Consider the following 22,399-nt stretch of genomic DNA (forward strand, 5'->3'; position numbering starts at 1 on the left):
ACTGCCAAATAATTTCATAGGAAAAAAAGAAAAGAAGATTCACCCCGCTGAGTGGGTGGCAGGATCCAAAAGAACCCAGACCTGTCCATCAAAACCTGTAAGCAGATTGGCATTAAAGGAGGTAACCAGGTGGAGAGGGGGCGCTACACACAGTAGCCCAGAATTTTAAAGGTACCGGGCGGGAGGGAAAAAAAAAGTGCAAGGTTAAGAGAGTTGGTCTGGATTTTAGGGACATTTTGACAAACGTTTCAAATATTTAGTGATTCAGTTTTGTATTTATTCTGTTAGTTTTCATACTTTAGCATGGCTAAACACGTGTCATAAAGAAACTCTGCCTAACCTCATGAGGCATTATATTATCCCTTTTGTTATTCTAAGTTTAATAATTGCTTTCACTGAGGGTCAGAAATAGTAAATAAATTACATTTACAAAGGCATCAGAAGGAATGTGTACACATACCCCCTCCCCCCACACACACCAATTTCCCGCATGCTGGGGAGGAGTGTACCCTTAACAGATTCCCAAAATCCCAGAGGGAAGAGAGAGCAGCAGGGGGTAAGAGTTGTCTGGGAAAGGATGGGGAAGAAGGGAGAAAGGGGACTGAAAAGAGAGGACACCACAGATAGGAGAAGAGAGGGGCTATGGGCAAGGGGAAGAGCTAGAGAGAGAAGATGAGAGAAAGGGAAGGAAATTGAGAGAATTGAGAAAAAGAGACAGGGTCATGTTGAAAGCAGGGAGTGAAAGAAGAATGGATTTAGAGCGTGCAGAGCAGGGGTGGCCAACCTGAGCCTGAGAAGGAGCCAGCATTTACCAGTGTACATGGCCAAAGAGCCACAGGAATACGTCAGCAGCCCACGCATCAGCTCCAGCCCCCACTTCCAGCACCTCCCACCCACTGGCAGCCCCACCAATCAGCACCTCCCTCTCCCTACCTCCTGATCAGCTGTTTGGTGGTGTGCAGGAGGCTGGGGCGGGGGGGGGGGAGGGAACGAGGGCACAGCAGGCTCAGGGAAGGGGTGGAGTGGGGGGCAGGGCCTGTGGCAGAGCCAGGGGCTGAGCAGTGAGCACCCCCCAGCCCATTGGAAAGTTGGCGCCTGTAGCTCCAGCGTCGGTGTCTATACAAGGAGCCGCGTATTAACTTCTGAAGAGCCGCCTGTGGCTCCGGAGCCACAGGTTGGCCACCCCTGTTGCAGAGTCTAGTGCATGGGGCACCTACAATGCTTGACTCCGTGCTGGTGGTACACAGCTACCGTACCAGACATCCAGAAGGGACTAGTGTGCCACAGGGCTTAGAGGAAACACCCTGCAGTGGGGTTGGTTACCATAGTTTGGAGCCAGTCCTGCAGACACGTAAGCATCTGCGGAACTTTACTCACACAGATAGTTCTATTGGCTGCCTAGGGGCGTGTGGTGCTTTGGTGTAAAGTGTTTGCATTACACTGGTGATGAATCAGGCCCAGTAAATGCAATCTTACCCACAGAATGGAAGGCTTTATGCTGATTTATTCTGACATAAATTGGCAAAGTTCCCTATGGATGGGAACTCTAATGGGCACCAGGTTATAGCTGTATAAAGCAGTCATAATTCCACTGTTGCGTGATGAAAGGGGGATGTACAGCCCAGAAGTGGATGGTTCTGGCAGAGAATGGGGCCTGGCTAGGGTCTCCATTGTACATAGAGCCGACTGGGCATTTTCTACTGAAGTGATTTTTGGACAATTTCTTAAAAAAATAAATCTAAATTTTCAATGGGAAATTTTCAGTGTTGCTGAATTTTTTGGGGGGGAATCAAAACAAAAGGTTTCATTTCAGGGCTGTTCAACATTAAACTGCTTCCGCCCAGAGTGCTTTGATGGTTCATGGGAGTCAGTTCAGGTGCTTTGTGCCCCCATTCTTTCCCATGACCTGGACCCTTACCCAGACTACATTCCCCATGATGCACTGTGGTCTCCTTTCTGACAGGGCCACATGGCACCTCAGGGAGGATGTATTCTTGCAAAGGAGCTTGCCCCATAGGGAAGAATGAAAGCATGAGGTACCCAAAACTACCTGTCCCATGAGGCAATAAGCAAATGCAGTTTAATGTCAAACTGACTTGAAACAAAATGTTTCAACATTTACTAAACAAATTCTTTTGTGAAAATTTTTGGTATTTTTCCAATTTGGGACATAAACAAATGTCAAATTATTACAATGTCCTATGAGCCAAATTCCTGTTTTGTCTCAGCTGCATTTATGCAGTATATACTCACCTCCTGTTGTGTGTGCTCTTCCTCCTCCTAGCCCCAATTCAGGAAACCTGTGAAGATTAGACTATTACAAAGCTGCCTGAATATGGATTTAAGAGCCTAACTTCAGGCACTCAACTGAAAATTTTCATGTTAACCGCTGTGCCTTAGTTTCCTCATCTGTACAAGAAGAATATTAATACTTCCCTTGTTCTTTGTGATGATTAAGTATTTAAGGATTTTTAGCTTTGCTTTACAGTCACCTGAATTCACATAAAAACCTCCAGTGGCTAATCCCCCACTCTCTCCCACCCTACCCCCATTTTATTGGGACAGTTGGCTGCTGCAAATGTTATAATGTTGATGTGCACAAAGCCCAGCACAAGCAGGTTCCGCTTCTTCAAAAGAAGAACTAAAGATCACAAACATGCATTTCCCTTACTGTATTTCTTTCCTATAACACACTTATGCTCATGGTTGGGTGTCTCCCACAAAGCGTGGCTTTGATCTACAGGCAGTCACACACCTCACTGAGGCTATGGCATCCACCTTTCATTCAGGCGAAATAACATAGCAGTTAAATACCCATTTGTTTAATGACCACTGAAAAAATGGAAGGCACCACCCAAGGACTAGACTGGGTGCAAACACAAGGGCTGGGGATTGCTTTGTGAGGAGCTGTGTGTGTGTCTAAGTCAGAAGCAGCCACAAAGCAGGAAAAGAGTGGTTCTTCATTCCTGTAACGCCTGCCACTCCTTCCTACAAAGTAAATATTCCCTCCCCTTCCTGTAGGAGCCACCTGCAGCAGCTAGGGGCTGCAGGGTACCCCTGCAGCAGCCAGGAACTTGGGGGTTCCTCCTCCACCAACAGCTGCAGGGCCCCTGTAATGGGGTCCCTGCAGGGCCCCTGTAATGGGGTCCCTGCAGGGCCCTGCTGGGCTGAGCCAGTCATCCAGAAGCCTTGGTGCAGTGCTCACCTGGTGCTTTTATTTACAGGCTGTGCTCCTACCACCTTTCCACCATACACATAGTCCCCATCTTATAACCCACGAGGGGGAGGAATCCCTTTCTGCTTCCCCCTCACTGCCATTCCTCTACTACCGCTTCCCTCTTTCTAGCTCCTTCCCCTGGGGCTCTTATCCAGCCCCAGCCTGATGAGGCAGCAGCTGTTCCAGCTTCCCCAATCAGGGCCAGGTGATCTACCCAGCTCCAATTCACCTCCCTTAATTGGACTGGAGTGACAGAGGGTTGGCTAAGCAGTTTTCTGCTTAGCACCCTATCACAGACCCCCATGGCCTCTGGCGGCTGGGAGCTCGGGGGTAGCCCGCAGTTCCCTGCCCCCGCGGGCAGCGGGAAACCCTGCAGCTCTCGACCACCACAGGCTGAAGTCATGGAGGTTGCTGGAAGTCACTAAATCATAGTCTTACATAGAGCCTATCTGCCACTGCTGTTAGCAGCGGTCTCCTAAGCTCAGTAGATGGGGAGGGCTCTGAGTTATTACAGGCAATTCTTTCCCAGCTGTCTAGCTGGTGGGTCTCACCCACACACTCAGGGCCTAAAAAATCACCATACTGAGTTCAGGAAGGAATTCTCTCCCAGGTCAGATCGGCAGAGACACTGGGAGTTTTTCACCTTCCTCCACAGCATGGATCTGGATCAGGATCACATGCACAGAGTGGTGGAAATACATCACCATGAAGACCTGGGATGACCAGGAGCTACCCCAGAATTTTCATAGGAGGGCCGTGTTCCCTGAGCTGTGTGAAGAGTTCACTTGAGCCCATGCGCATCAGGACATCAGGATGAAAAATGCAAATGCCAGGCCAGAAGCGCGGTGCAGCAACTCTCTGGAAGCTGCTACCCCAGATTGTCTCCCATCTGTGGGTAACCACTCTGAGGTTGGCAAGTCAATTGTTGTTGCTGTGATGATGGATGTTTGCCAGGCTGCACCCACATGTGGTGAAGGTAGATCATGTCCCCGAAATCATTTCTGGCTTTGAACAAAGGGCATTCCCAAACTGTGCTGGGGCTATCGATGGCACACGCATGTCTGTTACCTGGGCCCCTCAAGGTGCACGAGTACATCAGCAGAAAAATAAATTACTCTTTGTTATTCAGACCTTAGAGGACTATCAAGGGAGATCATGGACGTCAAAGTGCAGGGTGTCCAGGTATTCCGGAGATCTGGCCTGTCTCAGGGCTGGTCTACATTACCACTTAATTCAATGTATCTTAACTCACTCAGGGGTATGAAAACGACGGCCCCTGAGCAACGTAAGTTACGTCAACCTAAAGCGATGTCCCCACAGTGATATGTCAGCGGGAGACGATCTCCCACTGACCGTACTTCCACCTCTCGCGACGGAAGAGCACTCTGCCATTGGCATAGCATGTCCAGCGGCACAGCTGCATCGGTGCAGCGCAGTAGAGTAGATTTGCTGTCAGAATGGGAAAGCAGGTATTTTGTTCCTGCTAAACTATATGGATATCAGTGAGATGTCTGTTATTTTGGCCGACCCCACTTACACTCTGCTACCCTGACTCATGGAGGCTTACCATGATGTGTGGCAACCTGGTGGGCTGCTGCTATGTAAAGAGAAGAGAAGTGCATGAAGAGAAGTGGTCCATTTGGCTAGGCTCTCTATGGCTTTAATAACACCAACTTCTAACTATCACTCGTTAGCAGGGCAGATTAAGACAATCCAGGACCTTAGGCACAGCACAGCACAGGGCTCCATACTGCCCCAGCCCTACACCCTGGCCTCACCTCCAGCTGGAGTGCCAGTTGTTCAGTGTTTAAGCATAAAAGAGAGACAGACCAGACAGAGCAATATTTAGGCTTTATTCTTTCCTCCACCGACATCGTTCTCTCTCATCAAGCACTTCCTGAATTCCTGTAAATTCCTATACAGAATGATACTGTAGCTCTCTTTACTGGGAAGCTATTTATCGAAACATCCCTTTTGTCATGTTTATTGGAGACAGCAAATTTAAACATCAGTACCATAACTTGCCTGAATACTTAACACTCTGTTATATACCAATACAGGCTAGACCATCATAGATAAACAGGTTCCAGAGTAGCAGACGTGTTAGTCTGTATTCGCAAAAAGAAAAGGAGTACTTGTGGCACCTTAGAGACTAACCAATTTATTTGAGCATAAGCTTTCATGAGCTACAGCTCACTTAACTCTTATTATTTTTAATTAACTAACTCTTAAATACCTTAGCTGCCAAGAAAGATTTCTCTGATTTTGGGAATGCTGGTCTTTCACTCCTTAGTTCTATAAAAACGCTCACGTATACCTGGCAACTGGGTTGATGTTGGAGCAAATGCAAACCTTTCTTGTGATAAGAGACTGTCTGCACTTAGTGCTCCTTGTGTGGGGCTGTTTTGAGAAGCAGTTCCAATATCTATTAGTCACTTTTTAGCTCGTGTTTCTTTGTGTCCTGCTGATCAGGTCTCAAGAGAGTGTGTATTTCACCATCCTCCACATCTGTGTTTTTGTCTTGTGTTCATAGTGGGTGTAGGTTTTAGGGTGTAATATGTTTTAGGGTGTAATATGTGCCCATCCACTACTATATTATATGAATGAGGATTTATCATAATATATCCGATTTCCAATTACGCTTGTTAAAAAGACAACTTTCATATATGATATTTTTGTGAGTGGAAAGTGCTTTTGTGGCAATTTCCTGCAATATCTTTTGGAGATGTTACTGCATTAAGTTTATGCATCAGGAATCGTATGTTATTCCATGGGGAAGGGTGACCACAACCCTCCAGGAACGGAGAACAGTGGAGAGTGAGTAGGAAAATTCACTCAACACCTCCAGAGAGGCACCACCGCAGTGACAGAGTGCTTCTGGGTATTTACATGGATCCTCTAGGTCTGCCGCTGACATAACCATATGCTCTTGGAGTATACAGGGTGGCTACTCTTATTTTGCTTTCCTTTTTATCGCGTCCCATTGCAATTTTCGCACTTTTGCCATTCTGTTCTAAAGAAAGCCCAGCTGCTAAACATGTCTGCTTTCATGTCCCTCTGCTCAGGGTCAGGGCTCTGGTATGCTGCGAGGATTCCTGTTTTCTCTTTGTTGTCATTATTGTATAGTTAGTTGTGGGGATTGGTTTTGCATTAATATTCTGTGTTTCTGGTTTCACGTTCCTGCAGGCACTGACCCACTTCAGATGCCATGTTCAGTGTTCAACCATCAGAAGAGAGAGAGTGCAACATACGGGGTTTATTCCTTCCTCCACACGCTCTGTTCTCTCTCACCAAACGCTTCCTGGAAGCAGAGTTCTCCAAATACATAGAAATTACACCCTGCATAATCACAATGTAGTGCCCATTTCTGGAAATTTATTTATCATAACACCAGTGGCAAGGGGGCCACCTCCCCTCTGGAGGGGCAACTGCATGGGACCCCTTCATCCATGGCAGAACTGGTAGCCGGGCCCCCATCCTTAGCAGCAGCAGAGATGGGGATCCCTTCTCCCCAAATGGAGAGTCAAGAGTGGCAGCACCCAGTATTTATCTTCGCAGGTGAGGCATATCTGGTAGGTGACCAGGCCTGCTGCACTCCTCTGCCCCACAGAGAGTTCTCAGATGGGGTGGTGTTGGCAGGAAACAGCAGAGTGATGTCTATTAGAATGAAAATCCCATGGGGATGACTGGGGCAGTTCACAACTCTCAGAGATGTGGTTTTCGGCTGTCTGCAGAGCCAGGCAGACACCACTGCATCGGTTACACTTGGGTCACAATTTCAAAGTATTAATTTGCTAGAAATTTTACATTTTAAAGTGAAAGCTGAGATTCTGACCTCATCATTTGACTCTAGGAGCTGGGGCTCTAGGCACAGCTCTACAGTGCTTATGCTTTATTCTGGCCAAGCTCTTTGGAATACCTTACATAGAAAACAGCTGTATACTCATTTATCATTGAGCTCTAAATCAAATCCACCCAAGTTAGGAAATATTAGCTCACCACACAGGGTCACATCCACCAATGTGATATATGCCATCATGTGCCAGCAATGCCCCTCTGCCATGTACATTGGTCAAACTGGACAGTCTCTACGTAAAAGAATAAATGGACACAAATCAGATGTCAAGAATTATAACATTCATAAACCAGTCGGAGAACACTTCAATCTCTCTGGTCACGCAATTACAGACATGAAGGTCGCTATCTTAAAACAAAAAAACTTCAAATCCAGACTCCAGCGAGAAACTGCTGAATTGGAATTCATTTGCAAATTGGATACTATTAATTTAGGCTTAAATAGAGACTGGGAGTGGCTAAGTCATTATGCAAGGTAGCCTATTTCCCCTTGTTTTTCCTACCCCCCCCCCCGACGTTCTGGTTAAACTTGGATTTATGCTGGAAATGGCCCACCTTGATTATCATACACATTGTAAGGAGAGTGGTCAGTTTGGATGAGCTATTACCAGCAGGAGAGTGAGTTTGTGTGTGTGGTTTTTGGAAAAAAAGGGGGAGGGCGGTGAGAAAACCTGGATTTGTGCTGGAAATGACCCACCTTGATTATCATGCATATTGTAGGGAGAGTGGTCACTTTGGATGAACTATTACCAGCAGGAGAGTGAGTTTGTGTGTGTATGGGAGTGGGGGGTGAGAAAACCTGGATTTGTGCTGGAAATGGCCCACCTTGATTATCATGCACATTGTAGGGAGAGTGGTCACTTTGGATAAGCTATTACCAGCAGGAGAGTGAGTTTGTGTGTGTGTGTTTTGGGGGGTGGGGGGGGAAACCTGGATTTGTGTTGGAAATGGCCCACCTTGATTTTCATACACATTGTAAGGAGAGTGGTCACTTTGGATAAGCTATTACCAGCAGGAGAGTGAGTTTGTGTGTGTGGTTTTTGAAAAAAAAGGGGGGGCGGTGAGAAAACCTGGATTTGTGTTGGAAATGGCCCACCTTGATTTTCATACACATTGTAAAGAGAGTGGTCACTTTGGATGGGCTATTACCAGCAGGAGAGTGAGTTTGTGTGTGGGGGGGGGGGGCGGAGGGTGAGAAAACCTGGATTTGTGCTGAAGATGGCCCAACTTGATTATCATACACATTGTAAGGAGAGTGATCACTTTAGATAAGCTATTACCAGCAGGAGAGTGGGGTGGGAGGAGGTATTGTTTCATGGTCTCTGTGTATATAATGTCTTCTGCAGTTTCCACAGTATGCATCCGATGAAGTGAGCTGTAGCTCACGAAAGCTTATGCTCAAATAAATTGGTTAGTCTCTAAGGTGCCACAAGTACTCCTTTTCTTTTTGTCATCCTAAAGGGATTGCCTGGGAGTCACCTTGGGATTGTGGTTGGTAACAGTTGATTTGCTGTTGGTAGGTATAGGCTCTCTGGTGAGTCGCTGTGGGTGTATATGTGATGAGATAAAATTCTGCATGTAGTTGCATGGCTTTATTTGATTTATTTGTAGTTTTGAGCTGGATGTTGGTCCTGACTTACCCTGTTTGTAACAAAGTTTTTTTGTGTTTGACTCAATACATGATGCCACATTGTTATTTTTACAGAGACCCTTTCTGAGCTATCCTGCAAAGCAACAGCTCTGAGAAGGACTCAGGGGTCATTGTAGATAACCAGCTGTGCATGAGCTTCCAGTGCAATGTGTTATGTTGGCCCCTTTTGCCACAGAGCTCATGTACAGTTGGTTCAAATGCAAAGTTGATCAGCCTGTAAGTGCCTCCATGGAGTAAGGAGGGAGGGTCCCAGACCCTGGGCTCCAGGCCAAACCGAAACATCTAAACATCAATTTTTAGCCCCACAGCCTGAGCCCCACAGGCCAAAGTCAGCTGACCTGAGCCAGCCGAGGCCATGCCACGGGTCGTTTATTCCCGTGTATCCATACCCTATGAATCTATTACAAGGGTTCCTGCTTGATAACGTCTGTTACCTATTCATTAACGTACACTTAGATTAACTTTCCATTTGCCACTCCACCAAGACTGTGCTGCACATTCTGTTGCAATGTACCAGCGGGCAGCTGTGTTAGTCTGTATCCACAAAAACGACAAGGAGCGCGGTGGCACCTTAAAGACTAACAGATTTATTTGGGCATAAGCTTTCACGAAAGCTTATGCCCAAATAAATCTGTTAATCTTTAAGGTGTCACCGGACTCCTTGTTGTTTTTGATTCTATTGCAATGGGATGCCCCATCAGACATGGGGGATATGAGGCCGCCCCACTCCTGCTCTTCACCTGACCCATCTCTACCCATGGGTCTGACCCTTGTGAACCACCCACACAAAGGCTTTGGTGGGATTGAGTTGGGGGAGGGCATAATGCAGCAGAGTCACAGCTCCCCTCCAGCAGTGCCACCCCAGGGGAAGTGCGCTGGTTCTAGATTCATTCTGCTCTGAAAAGCAAAGTCCAGTCTAGATGAAGGCAGTTACTATGCAGGAAGGAGCTCTCCTGGGGACTGAACCTTTACTGGCTATCGGAACAGGAGACCATTAATCCAAGTTTTCTTGTAAATCACTTTATTAGAGCAGGTTAACAATAAATCACTCAGTGAAGCTAGCAGACTGGAAACCCTTCAACCTGTACTTGGGAGCAGATATGAGCATGTTGGGATGGAAGGGGCAGGAAACACAGCAGGTTTGTGGACTCACCTGCAGGCTGAGCTTACTCCTGTTTTTGAACAATGCCCTGGGTGGGTTCTACACACCAGTGTGCTCTGGTGCACCACATGTGTGGTGGTTCTTCTTCTTCCATCCTAGGCGGTGATCAACTCCATCAATGCTCAGATGGCACATTCTCTCCTCAGGGCATGGATGACCATTGCTGTGTGAGGAGAGATCTTGGCCAGTGGAGCACCTTGACATTTTCCCTATTGGTGGGTGCTCATTTATCCCCTGTAGATACTGGGAGGTGCTGGAGGTTCCTATCTCCGCAAAGAACATGAACCCCTCCTCATCCCCTTTCCCACCTCCCTGAAGCTGTAGAAACTGGAGATCTCTTGCTGTCTTCAGATTGTGGTGATCAAGGTTTGCTGACGATCTGTTTGGTTGATTCCTTCTGTTTCATCTATGATGACATTCCTTTCAATCTGTCTGTGAGTGCCACAGTGTCTTGGCAGTGATAATGGGGCAGCTAGTTCCAGTGTCAATCCTAGCACCTCTGAGGCCCCCTCTGTGATCCTAGAAATCATAGAAACATAGAAATGTAGAGCTGGCAGGGACCTCCAGAGGTTGTCTAATCCAGGGAGAAGGGATCAAAAGGAAAATAAATGGCAGACAAGAGGCCAGCAGAGCCCTGAATAAGCCTCCTAGTTAGAGCTGTGTGAAGGGTCTGGGAAGGGAGGAAGCTGCCAATCAGGGAGAGCATGAAGGAGACTGGGAGGGTGAGGTCTGGGAGGAAGTTCTGGCATGGCCTTGGGGGACAAACAGCAGGACACAAGAATATGAAGCACTGCACAGGATGAGCTGCACTTTCCCAAATACACTGATTCTGTGGTGTGTGGAGCAATGAAGTGCATGCGTGGGCAGAGCTCTAACTCTGCGCCTCCCTGTGGGGGCTCCCTCTGATCCACAGCACCCCAGGATGACAAGGTCTGCAGCTCGTCAGATCTGGTACCGTACAGGTCTCAGGGGACACAGCAATGAAAGCTTGTCGTTGGGACTGATTGAGTTATAGTTTGGAAGACATTCAGCTTTCTAGGCAACATAACAGAAGCCACTTCTGTCACCATGCTCACACAATAGCCACGCACTGCTTTGCCATTGAAATCTCCATTGCTCAGCTTGGTTCCTTCTCTGCGAACAGGGGGCAGCGAACAGGGGAGTATGGGAAGGAGAGCCCTACTGAAGAAGGAGCCAGCACTAATGCTTGGGGTGAGCAGCCAGCTTATTTGTCTGTTTGGTTTTTCTTTTAGCTTGCGTAAAGTGCAGAGTGTGGTCTGTTGGGGATTGTGGTGGAAGGCAGCGTGGCTGAAGGTGACCATGAAATGACTGAGGGAATGGTAGGAGTGGAAACAGCAGAATAAAGACAATGGACTTCAAGAAGGCAAACTTCAGCAAACTCAGGGAACTGGTAGGTAAGATCCCATGGGAAGCAAATCCAAGGGAAAAAAGCGCTGGCAATTTTTTAAAGAGACATTATTAAGGGCAAAAGAGCAAACTATGCCAATGAGTAGGAAAGATAGGAAATCTGGTGAGAGACGTCGCTGGCTTCACCAGAAGATTTTCAATGACCTGAAACTCAAAAGAGAGTCACAAAAAGAGGAAGCTAAGTCAAATGACAAACGATGTGTGTGTGTATATATATATATATATATATATATATATATATATATATATATATATATATATATATATATATATATATATATAAACCCCCACAAGCACAGAGTCACAAAAAGAGGAAGCTAAGTCAAATGACAAGGGATGTCTGTGTGTGTGTGTGTGTGTGTATGTATATGTGTATGTATATATATATAAAACCACAAGCACATAGGGACAAAATTAGAAAGGCCAAGGCACAAAATGAGATTAAACTAGCTAGTGATATAAAGGGTAACTAGAAAGCATTTTATAAATACATGAGAAATGGACAGGGTACAAGTACAGGGTAGCCCCATTACTCAATGAGGAGGGAAAGACAATAATAGAAAATGCAGCAATGGCTGAAGTGTTAAATGCCTTTTTTTGTTTCAGTTTTCCCCAAAAATTTAGCAATGATTGGACAACTAACATAGCAAACATCAGTGTAAATAGCTTAGGATCTGAGGCTAAAACAAGAAAAGAACAAGAATTACTTGGAAAAGTTCGATGTCTTCAAGTCAGCAGGACTGGATGAAATACATTCTAGAATACTTAAGGAACTGGCTGAAGAGATCTATGAGCCATTAGCAATTCTCGTTAAGAACTCATGGAGGATGGGAGAGATACCAGAGGGCTGGAAAAGAGCATATATAGTATCTCTCTATAAAAAGGGGGAAGAAGGACAACCCAAGGAATTATAGACCAGTCAGCTTAACTTCAGTACCTAGAAGGCCAAAGGAGCAAATAGTCAAACAATCAATTTGCAAGCACGTAGAAACAAATAAGGGAATAAATATCAGTCAACATGAATTTGTCAAGAAAAAATCATGTCAAAGCAGTCTAACATCCTTCTCTGACAGGGTAACAAGCCTGGTGGAGAGGAGGAAGCACTTGATGTGATATAGCTTGACTTTAGTAAGGCCTTTGGTACTGTTGTTAGGTGAGAAAAGCTAAACGGGAAGCAGTTATGCCAACCGAACCAAAGTCAGGCTCAGAGAGGCTGCTGGGAAAGTCTCTGAAAGTAGAATGAAGGAATATTTGTTTAAGTTACAGAGAGTGAGAAAAAAGGGGAGGCCTGCATTCCTGTATTTTTGTACCAGATGTGTTGGGAACAGTCCTTGAGATACTGAGGCGCTGTTTTCCACTCCCTGCTCTTGTGTTATGTGTGTTTTAACTCCTCGTCTCCTGGTTGACACCCATACTGATAAGAAAGTTAGTGAAGCACTACGATTTGCAAAAAGTTATCTACAATAAGGGAGGTAGAAGTGCATGCATACAGAGAAAGAGGATTTTAACTAATATAGTGGGGGTGGGCTGCTTTATGAATAAATCTGTGACGCGACGGGACTGTCTATAAAAACGTATGAATTTTACTTAGAGGCTGGCTGGTTCTCTTTGGAGACAGGCTGCTCTCTATTGTTGTGTGCAGTATTCAATAAAGAGCTTTGTGTTTGGACCTTGCTGGTGTTGCCTGTCTCTCTCTGGTCAGACAACGAACTGTGCCGTCTGGGGTTCGAGTCCTCGACACTGTCTCTCACGGCCTTCTCGTAAACAAACTAGAGAAATATACCCTGGACAAACCTAATATAAGGTGGGTGCACAAGTGGCGGGAAAATCTTACTCAGAGGGTTGTTATCAGTGGTTCACAAGCAAGCTGGAAAGGTGTATTGAGTGAGGTCCCAGCCATAGGGATCTTTCCTCGGTCTGGTTCTAGTCAATATCTTCATAAACAGTTTGGATAGTGGCACAGAGAGTACACTTATAAAGTTTGAAGATGATACCAAGCTGGGAGAGGTTGCAACTGCTTTGGAGGATAGAATTACAAGTCAAAATTATCTGGACAAACTGGAGAAATGTTCTAAATTAAACAGGATGAAATTCAATAAGGACAAAAGCAAAGTACAACACTTAGGAATCATAGAATCATAGAATATCAGGGTTGGAAGGGACTCCAGAAGGTCATCTAGTCCAACCCCCTGCTTGAAGCAGGACCAATTCCCAGTTAAATCATCCCAGCCAGGGCTTTGTCAAGCCTGACCTTAAACCTCTAAGGAAGGAGATTCTACCACCTCCCTAGGTAACGCATTCCAGTGTTTCACCACCCTCTTAGTGAAAAAGTTTTTCCTAATATCCAATCTAAACCTCCCCCACTGCAACTTGAGACCATTACTCCTCGTTCTGTCATCTGCTACCATTGAGAACAGTCTAGAGCCATCCTCTTTGGAACCCCCTTTCAGGTAGTTGAAAGCAGCTATCAAATCCCCCCTCATTCTTCTCTTCTGTAGACTAAACAATCCCAGCTCCCTCAGCCTCTCCTCATAAGTCATGTGTTCTAGACCCCTAATAATTTTTGTTGCCCTTCGCTGGACTCTCTCCAATTTATCCACATCCTTCTTGTAGTGTGGGGCCCAAAACTGGACACAGTACTCCAGATGAGGCCTCACCAATGTCGAATAGAGGGGAACGATCACGTCCCTCGATCTGCTCGCTATGCCCCTACTTATACATCCCAAAATGCCATTGGCCTTCTTGGCAATAAGGGCACACTGCTGACTCATATCCAGCTTCTCGTCCACTGTCACCCCAAGGTCCTTTTCCACAGAACTGCTGCCTAGCCATTCGGCCCCTAGTCTGTAGCGGTGCATTGGATTCTTCCGTCCTAAGTGCAGGACCCTGCACTTATCCTTATTGAACCTCATCAGATTTCTTTTGGCCCAATCCTCCAATTTGTCTAGGTCCATCTGTATCCTATCCCTCCCCTCCAGCATATCTACCACTCCTCCCAGTATGAATGAATAATCAAACACACAAATATAAAATGGGAATAGCTGCCTAGGAAGGAGTATTGCAGAAAAGGATCTGGAGGTTATAGTAGATCACAAAATAAATATGAGTCAACAATATAACACTGTTGCAAAAAAAGTGATCATCATTCTGGGTTGTATTAGTCAGAGTGTTGTAAGCAAGACACGAGAAGTAATTCTTCCACTCTACTCAGCACTTATAAGGCCTCAGCTGCAGTATTGTGTCCAATTCTGGGCATGTGTGTGGATTTGACAATATTTCTAGAGATTTCTACAACATTTTGCAGACTGGGCAGTGATTTTATGCCATTCCTGGTGTGAAACCATTTGCACTGCCTGCAGACACAGGAAGGGTCAGATGTGTTGTTGCTTGGGATCTTAAGTGATATACCTTTTGATGTGCTCCAGCCTTTTCTCCTGCAAAGGCAATCACAGCTGACTGCAAGAATACAGCTTGTTACAGTGTCCCTGCAAATGAAGTTGCTGAAAGGGAGAAGTGGAGGCGGGGTGTGGGCATGTTCTCCCTTCCTGTAACAAAAGGAAAGCAGGGTTAAGCTCAATTTACCTTCCCAGCTTATGCAGATAGATACCAGAGACTGAGGGGAGGGGAGGATGACACCATCCCCTGCTCCCACACTGGATATTTTACTGATGTGAAAGTGCATTGCCTGGGTCCTGTAGCCATGGTCAGGGAGAACAGATCACTGCCTGCCCTTACCAGGGAAACTGAGGCAGAACAGAGCAAGGTTGTGGCTGAGACTCCAGCTGCAAGTTGGGAATCTGAGGTAGCTAAGGAGTTCTGCCTTTCCTGTGACACCAACGTCTAATCCAGGGAGAAGGGATCGAAAGGAAAATAAATGGCAGATAGAGGCCAGCAGAGCCCTGAATAAGCCTCCTAGTCAGAGCTGTGTGAATGGTCTGGGAGGAGAGGGAACACCCCAGAGGAAGCTGCCAATCAGGTAGAGCATGAAGGTCTGCAGCTCATCAAATCTAGTACTGGACAGGTCTCAGGGGATACAGCAATGAAAGCTTGTCATTGGGACTGATTGAATCACAGTTCAGAAGCCATTCAGCTTTCTGGGCAACATAACAAAAGCCACTTCCATCACCATGCTCACACAATAGCCACGCACTGCTCTGGACCTTGGGGGAAGGCACTTGTCATTGAAATCTCCATTGCTCAGCTTGGTTCCTTCTCTGCGAACAGGGCACAGCGAACAGGGGAGTATGGGAAGGAGAGCCCTACTGAAGAAGGAGCCAGCACTAATGCTTGGGGTGAGCAGCCAGCTTGTTTGTCTGTTTGGTTTTTCTTTTAGCTTGCGTAAAGTTCACAGTGTGGTCTGTTGGGGATTGTGGTGGAAGGCAGCGTGGCTGAAGGTGACCATGAAATGACTGAGGGAATGGTAGGAGTGGAAACAGCAGAATAAAGACAATGGACTTCAAGAAGGCAAACTTCAGCAAACTCAGGGAACTGGTAGGTAAGATCCCATGGGAAGCAAGTCCAAGGGAAAAAAGTGCTGGCAATTTTTTAAAGAGACATTATTAAGGGCAAAAGAGCAAACTATGCCAATGAGTAGAAAAGATAGGAAGTTTGGTGAGACACCTCGCTGGCTTCACCAGGAGATTTTCAATGACCTGAAACTTGAAAGAGAGTCACAAAAAGAGGAAGCTAAGTCAAATGACAAGGGATGTGTGTATATATATATATATAAAACCCCACAAGCACATAGGGACAAAATTAGAAAAGCTAAGGCACAAAATGAGATTAAACTAACTAGGGATATAAAGAGTAACTAGAAAGCATTTTACAAATACATGGGAAGCAAGAGGAGGACCAAGGACAGGGTAGCCCCATTACTCAATGAGGAGGGAAAGACAATAATAGAAAATGCAGCAATGGCTGAAGTGCTAAATGCCTTTTTTTTTTTTTCCAGTTTTCACCAAAAATTTAGCAGCGATTGGACAACTAACATAGCCGACATCAGTGTAAATAGGGTAGGATCTGAGCTAAAATAGGAAAAGAACAAGTTAAGAATTACTTGGACAGGTTGGATGTCTTCTAGTCGGCAGGGCCTGATGAAATACATTCTAGAATACTTAAGGAACTGACTGAAGAGATCTCTGAGCCATTAGCAATTCTTGTTGAGAACTGGTTGAGTATGAGAGAGATACCAGAGGACTGGAAAAGGGCAAGTATAGCATCTATCTATAAAAAAGGGGGGAATAAGGAAAACCCAAGGAATTATAGACCACTCAGCTTAACTTTGGCACCTAGAAGGACAAAGAAGCAAATGGTCAAACAATTCATAAGCATCTAGAAAAAAAAAGTGAATAAATAACAATCAACATGGATTTGTCAAGAAGAAATTATGTCAAAGTAGCCTAACATCCTTCTCTGACAGGGTAACAAGCCGTGTCGATGGGGGGAAGCAGTAGATGTGATATAGCTTGACTTTAGTAAGGCCTTTCATACCGTCTCACATGACCTTCTCATAAACAAACTAGAGAAATGTAGCCTAGACAAACCTACTATATGGTGGGTGCAGACATGGCTGGAAAACAATACTCAGAGAGTGGTTATCAATGGTTCATAGTGGAACTGGAATGGCCTATCGACTGGGGTCCCGCAGGGATCTGTCCTCAGTCTCATTCTGTTCAATATCTTCATAAATAATTTGGATAATGGCACAGAGAGTACACTTATAAAGTTTGCAGACAATACCAAGCTGGGAGGGGTTGCAAACACCTTGGAGGACAGGATTACAATTCCAAATGATCTTGACGCACTGGAGAAATGGTCTGAATTAATAGGATGAAATGCAATAAGAACAAAGGTGTATTTACCTCGGGGTCTGTGACAACTGGATCGCAGGCTCCAAATACCTCCCTGGGGAAGAGATTTCTCAGAGTATACAGTGCTTCCACCAAGCAGGAAGATCCAATGCTTAGCAGCTGATGCTAGATCAGTTCAGACTAGAAATACAGCACACATTTTTGACAGTGAGGGTAAATTCTTAGAGCTATTTAGCAGGAGCTTTCAGGGTTTCAGAGTTTGTTTTCATTTTGCATTGGAAGAAAACCCAAAACTTTTGAACATTTACAGAACAATGGAATTGTGTCCAAAGGCTGGTTTTCCATTCAGGAGAACATGTCAATATCTGGGGAGGGGAAAGAGAGAGCCTGTGTGTGTGTGTGGCCTGGTATGTGGGAGACCTGAGTTCCAGCCACTGCTCTGCCCGGTTTAGAGTGCCCAGGGTGGGTGCTACACTCCAATGTGCTCTGGTGCATCTCATGTTCAGTCCTCCTTTTCCCACAACAGAGGGTGGCAACACCAGCAGGACTAAGATGGCACTTCAGGGCATGCATGATCACCTCTGTGTGAGGAGAGATCTTGGCCAGTAGAGGCACCTGGACAGTTTCCTGATTAGTGGGTGGATCATTTATCCCAATTTCACTCATTCCATAGTGTGTGGAAGAAAGAAGTGCAAGCATGGACAGAGCTCTTCCTCTCCGCCACCCCTAATCCTTGACACCCCAGGATGGCCGGTTCTGCAGCTTGTCAGCTCTGGCGGTGGCCAGGTCACAGGGGAGGCAGAAATAAAAGCTTCTTGTTGAGACAGATGGAACCATTGAATCATAGAATCATAGAACATCAGGGTTGGAAGGGACCCCAGAAGGTCATCTAGTCCAACCCCCTGCTCAAAGCAGGACCAATTCCCAGTTAAATCATCCCAGCCAGGGCTTTGTCAAGCCTGACCTTAAAAACCTCCAAGGAAGGAGATTCTACCACCTCCCTAGGTAACGCATTCCAGTGTTTCACCACCCTCTTAGTGAAAAAGTTTTTCCTAATATCCAATCTAAACCTCCCCCACTGCAACTTGAGACCATTACTCCTCGTTCTGTCATCTGCTACCATTGAGAACAGTCTAGAGCCATCCTCTTTGGAACCCCCTTTCAGGTAGTTGAAAGCAGCTATCAAATCCCCCCTCATTCTTCTCTTCTGCAGGCTAAACAATCCCAGCTCCCTCAGCCTCTCCTCATAACTCATGTGTTCCAGTCCCCTAATCATTTTTGTTGCCCTTCGCTGGACTCTCTCCAATTTATCCACATCCTTCTTGAAGTGTGGGGCCCAAAACTGGACACAGTACTCCAGATGAGGCCTCACCAATGTCGAATAGAGGGGAACGATCACATCCCTCGATCTGCTCGCTATGCCCCTACTTATACATCCCAAAATGCCATTGGCCTTCTTGGCAACAAGGGCACACTGCTGACTCATATCCAGCTTCTCGTCCACTGTCACCCCTAGGTCCTTTTCCGCAGAACTGCTGCCTAGCCATTCGGTCCCTAGTCTGTAGCTGTGCATTGGGTTCTTCCGTCCTAAGTGCAGGACCCTGCACTTATCCTTATTGAACCTCATCAGATTCCTTTTGGCCCAATCTTCCAATTGTTTGGAAGCCATTCATCTTCCCTGGCTACAGAACACCAGCCATTTCCATCACTGCGCTCACACAACAGCCAGGCGCTGCTCTGGACCTTGTGAGAAGGTGCTGTCATTGAAAAGTCCCCTGGCCAGGTTGGTTCCTTCTCTTACCCCCTTGCTCTCTGCTCAATAGTGTGGGTGTTTGTACAGGGTGATCTGAGGACTGTGCAGGTTTTCAGTAATCAGCTGGAGAGAGGTGATCTCATCATTCATATCATGACCGACAAAGGTGGTATTCATCTTCCCCAAACACCCTGATCTTGCCCGAACAATGATGATGCTGGTAGGCCACCCAGGAATGACCTTCAGCGAGGAGATGCAGTCCTTCCAGTCTACAGACTCCAGGTGGGAGATGTCAGGGGTCAATTCTCTGAAGTAACTGTTGAAGTTTCCATGCTCATAAATGATGATCTTATTCATTGTGGTGGGTGTTGTGGAATCCCTGCAGTTGGATCTTGGAGCGAAAAGAGCCTGACCCACTGCGGAGAGAAGACAGAAAGAAAGAGAGTCATGGTTTGGGAGGCAGCCCCTGATCAGTGGAGACTTGCTGTACTGTGAGGAAAATGAGGAAATTAGTGTCATTTGAAACAACAGATAAATACACGAGTAGCTGAACAAACTGAGTGGGAGCATGCTCCTTCCTCAGGTGATTAGCCAGGGGGATAACAGGGCCTTTGTTCTGTCCAGCTGTCTCCAACAACTCTTGCATGACTCTCTACCTGCAACTCTCCCTCCCCATCGCTCTCATCCTCTCCCAGCTACTAACCTCCCTTTTCCCACTCAGATATTCTTACCCTCTCCCTCTTCTAGCTCCTTCCCCTCACAAGAATGCTCCTTTATCTTCACAACACCAACCCTGGACCCACTCCTGCCTCTCCATTACTACCCACCACCCAGGAGTCCTCCTTGGTGTGCCGGAGGTTGGTCCTGGCGGGAATAACCAGGATCGGAGACCTCCTGGTCTATGACCTGGGGGGTTGGGTGGTTCCCCAGGCGCTCAGTTGGCGCATGGGGCTCTCCACCCTTACGACCCCTTGGCACGTACTCCAGGAGGGAGAGGCAGCCCTGTCTCCTGCGGCTCAGTTTTATCTCAAGCGGGTCCTGCGAGAAGGTGCGCCCCGCCCGCCCCTCACTCCAGACCCTCCGGATCTTTCCTTTGGCCCCCTGCCCCCTGAGCCTTCCTGGCCTCCCCTTCCTTGTACCTCGAGCCGGCTGCGTGCTATGCAGCCAGTTCGTTTCCACACCGCGTCAAGGGACCATCTATACGCACTTGTGCTGCACATGCTACATTACCCCACCCTCGTGTCCCGCCCTGATACCAAGTGGCGGGACCTTTCACCAGCAGTGTAGGGTGGGGAACCCCAGTGGGCCAGTTTACATTCCATCTGAGTCCCGCAGCCTGCTGGGGATATCAGCTGGTGGCTCCTGCATGAAGCCTTGAGCATGGGCTTGTACTTGGCACGGTTCACCTCCGTCCCTGAAGCATGCACCTTTTGTGGCGTGAGGGAGACCCTGGTGCATGCGTACCTTCAGTGCACCAGGCTGCAGCTCCTCCAGCTCCTCCAGAACCTCTTATTGAGGTTCTGGCTGCATTTTTCCCCACACTTATTTATTTACGCACACCCTATCCAAGGCCCCACAAAGTCACGGGACCACCTCGTCAACCTCCTCCTAGCCATGGCCAAGGTGGCCATCTGTAACACCAGGGAGAAGAGGTTGGCAGAGGTGGGGCCCTGTGACTGTGGGGCTGTTTTTCATTCTTTTATCTGTTCATGTATCCGGGCAGAGTTGCTCTGGGTAGCATTCACCGTCTCTCTCGAGGCCTTTGAGGAGCAGTGGGTGCTGTCCAGGGTTCTCTGCTTGGTGTCCCCTTCTGGTTCCCTTGTTTTGGCCCTTTGACCTTCACGCCTGTTCCCGTTATTGCATTTGTTGTCCCCCAAACTCAGTTGGGTTCCAGGTTTAGTAGACCCTCCCTAGGCTGGGGGAGGGGCTTTTAGCAGTGGGTGAGCTAGCGCTCGCCCATGTCCCAGTGCTCAAAAGGACCACCCACCTTCCCTTCTTCGCTGGACCCAAATGAGCCATTTACAACTGTTCTATTGTGTTCTTCTCCAACCTTATCCTGCAGCCCCTTCATTCTGCCTTCCACCCTTTCCATTCCACCGAAACAGCTCTCACTAAGGGTATGTCTACAGTGCAATGTAGGAACTGGAACTAGGGGTGCTGGGGGTGCTGCAGCACCCCCTGACTTGAAGTGGTTTCCATTATATACAGGGTTTATATACAGGGTTTCAATGACTCTCAGCGCCCCCACTATAAAAATTGTTCCAACTCCCCTGAACTGCAATTGGGAGCTGTGATTGCAGTATGTGTAGATAGACCTCAGCTCGCTTTGAGCTAGCTCGATCAAAGCTAACGCAAGTAACAACAGCAGGGAGGTCTCAGCAGGACAGGCTAGCTCTGCCCATCCAGGGCTCTAGGTACAAATGATCAGGCTGGTCCCGTCCGACCTTAAAGTCTCCAAGTTAAGCTGGATACAGCCTGCTGACCTACGTGTGAAAACCCTGGTTCAAGAGACTGTCAGACAAAGAACTGAAAATAATCTAATGATCCATTGACTGAGGAAAGGGGGACAGGGGTCGCTCTCACCCCATCCAAAATCTGATATGAGATTGTGACCCAAACAGAACCAGGTCCTGTGAGAGAACCTGAATTACTTTGAAGCCTACTGGGGTCCTATGTGGCATACAGGTATTGCGTGATAAGCATGGGTGTGAACTGTTTATTGTTTTATGATATCCTTTCTCTGTAACAGTTTTGTTTTGAATAAATAATACTCTGCTGTATAAGGGCTGGCTGGTCACTGGTTAACTCTGCCACTGCCTTGCAGGCAGCAGGATGGCAGGTGCTGGACTAAACTCAGGCCTGGTCTACACCTAAAATTTAGGTCAATCTAGCTTCATCACTCAGGCCTGTGAAAAATTTTATGCCCTGTGTGACCTAATTAGGTCAACCTGACCCCCACGGTAGATACACCTAGTTTGACGAAAGGATTCTTCCATCCACCCAGCTACCGCCTCTTGGAGAGGTGGATTACCTACATGGGTGGAAAGCCCCTTCTGTCAGTGTAGAACATATTTACACAACAGTGCTACAGCTGCGTATCTAGGGCAGCATATCTGTGCCATTTGTGCCATTGTACTGCTGTAGTGTAAACAAGCTTCAGACCTGTTCAGGTGATCCCAACAAAGGACAGGAGGAGTTGCCTAAATCCCTGATCAGGACTGCGAAGAACGTGGGTTCTGCAATGAGAAAGGTGACAGCTAGAGGCCCGAGACCTAAGTGGGGTGCCCTCACGCCAGCCACAAAGGAGTCATTGGTGCAGTTACCTCAGGAACTGTGACCGGGTGGCCGTGTGTGTGTGGGATCTGTGACAGTGAAGAGGAATTGTCAATAAAAGCCAACAGCAGTAAAAGCAAGTGTTGTAGGAGGGAAAAGCACGAACAAAAAGTGTCTCCCAGCCTGTTCAGGAAAGGAAAAAGGAAGGATGAATATGGAGCAGCTGAATAAAATTCAGCTGGCTGAGATA

General features: G+C 46.9%; 2 long non-coding RNA genes across 2 annotated transcripts in view; one reads left to right on the plus strand and one right to left on the minus strand.

Annotated features, from left to right (window-relative positions):
* The window catches only part of LOC311524988, a 59,033-nt gene extending 47,565 nt beyond the window's left edge, over positions 1-11,468 (plus strand). The window contains exon 3 of the long non-coding RNA XR_014712654.1: positions 11,139-11,468. This is a non-coding gene — a long non-coding RNA (uncharacterized lncRNA). The remainder of the gene's footprint in view (positions 1-11,138) is intronic.
* Positions 9,758-18,139, minus strand: LOC311524998. The gene is made up of 3 exons (XR_014712656.1): positions 17,175-18,139; positions 14,722-14,858; positions 9,758-10,404 (listed from the first exon to the last, which is right to left on the minus strand). It is a non-coding gene; the product is annotated as an uncharacterized lncRNA (long non-coding RNA).
* Positions 18,140-22,399: the final 4,260 nt, after the last annotated feature.

Source organism: Lepidochelys olivacea, assembly GCF_965140295.1.
Source record: "Lepidochelys olivacea isolate rLepOli2 genome assembly, chromosome: 1".
Classification (NCBI taxonomy): Eukaryota; Metazoa; Chordata; order Testudines; family Cheloniidae; genus Lepidochelys; species Lepidochelys olivacea.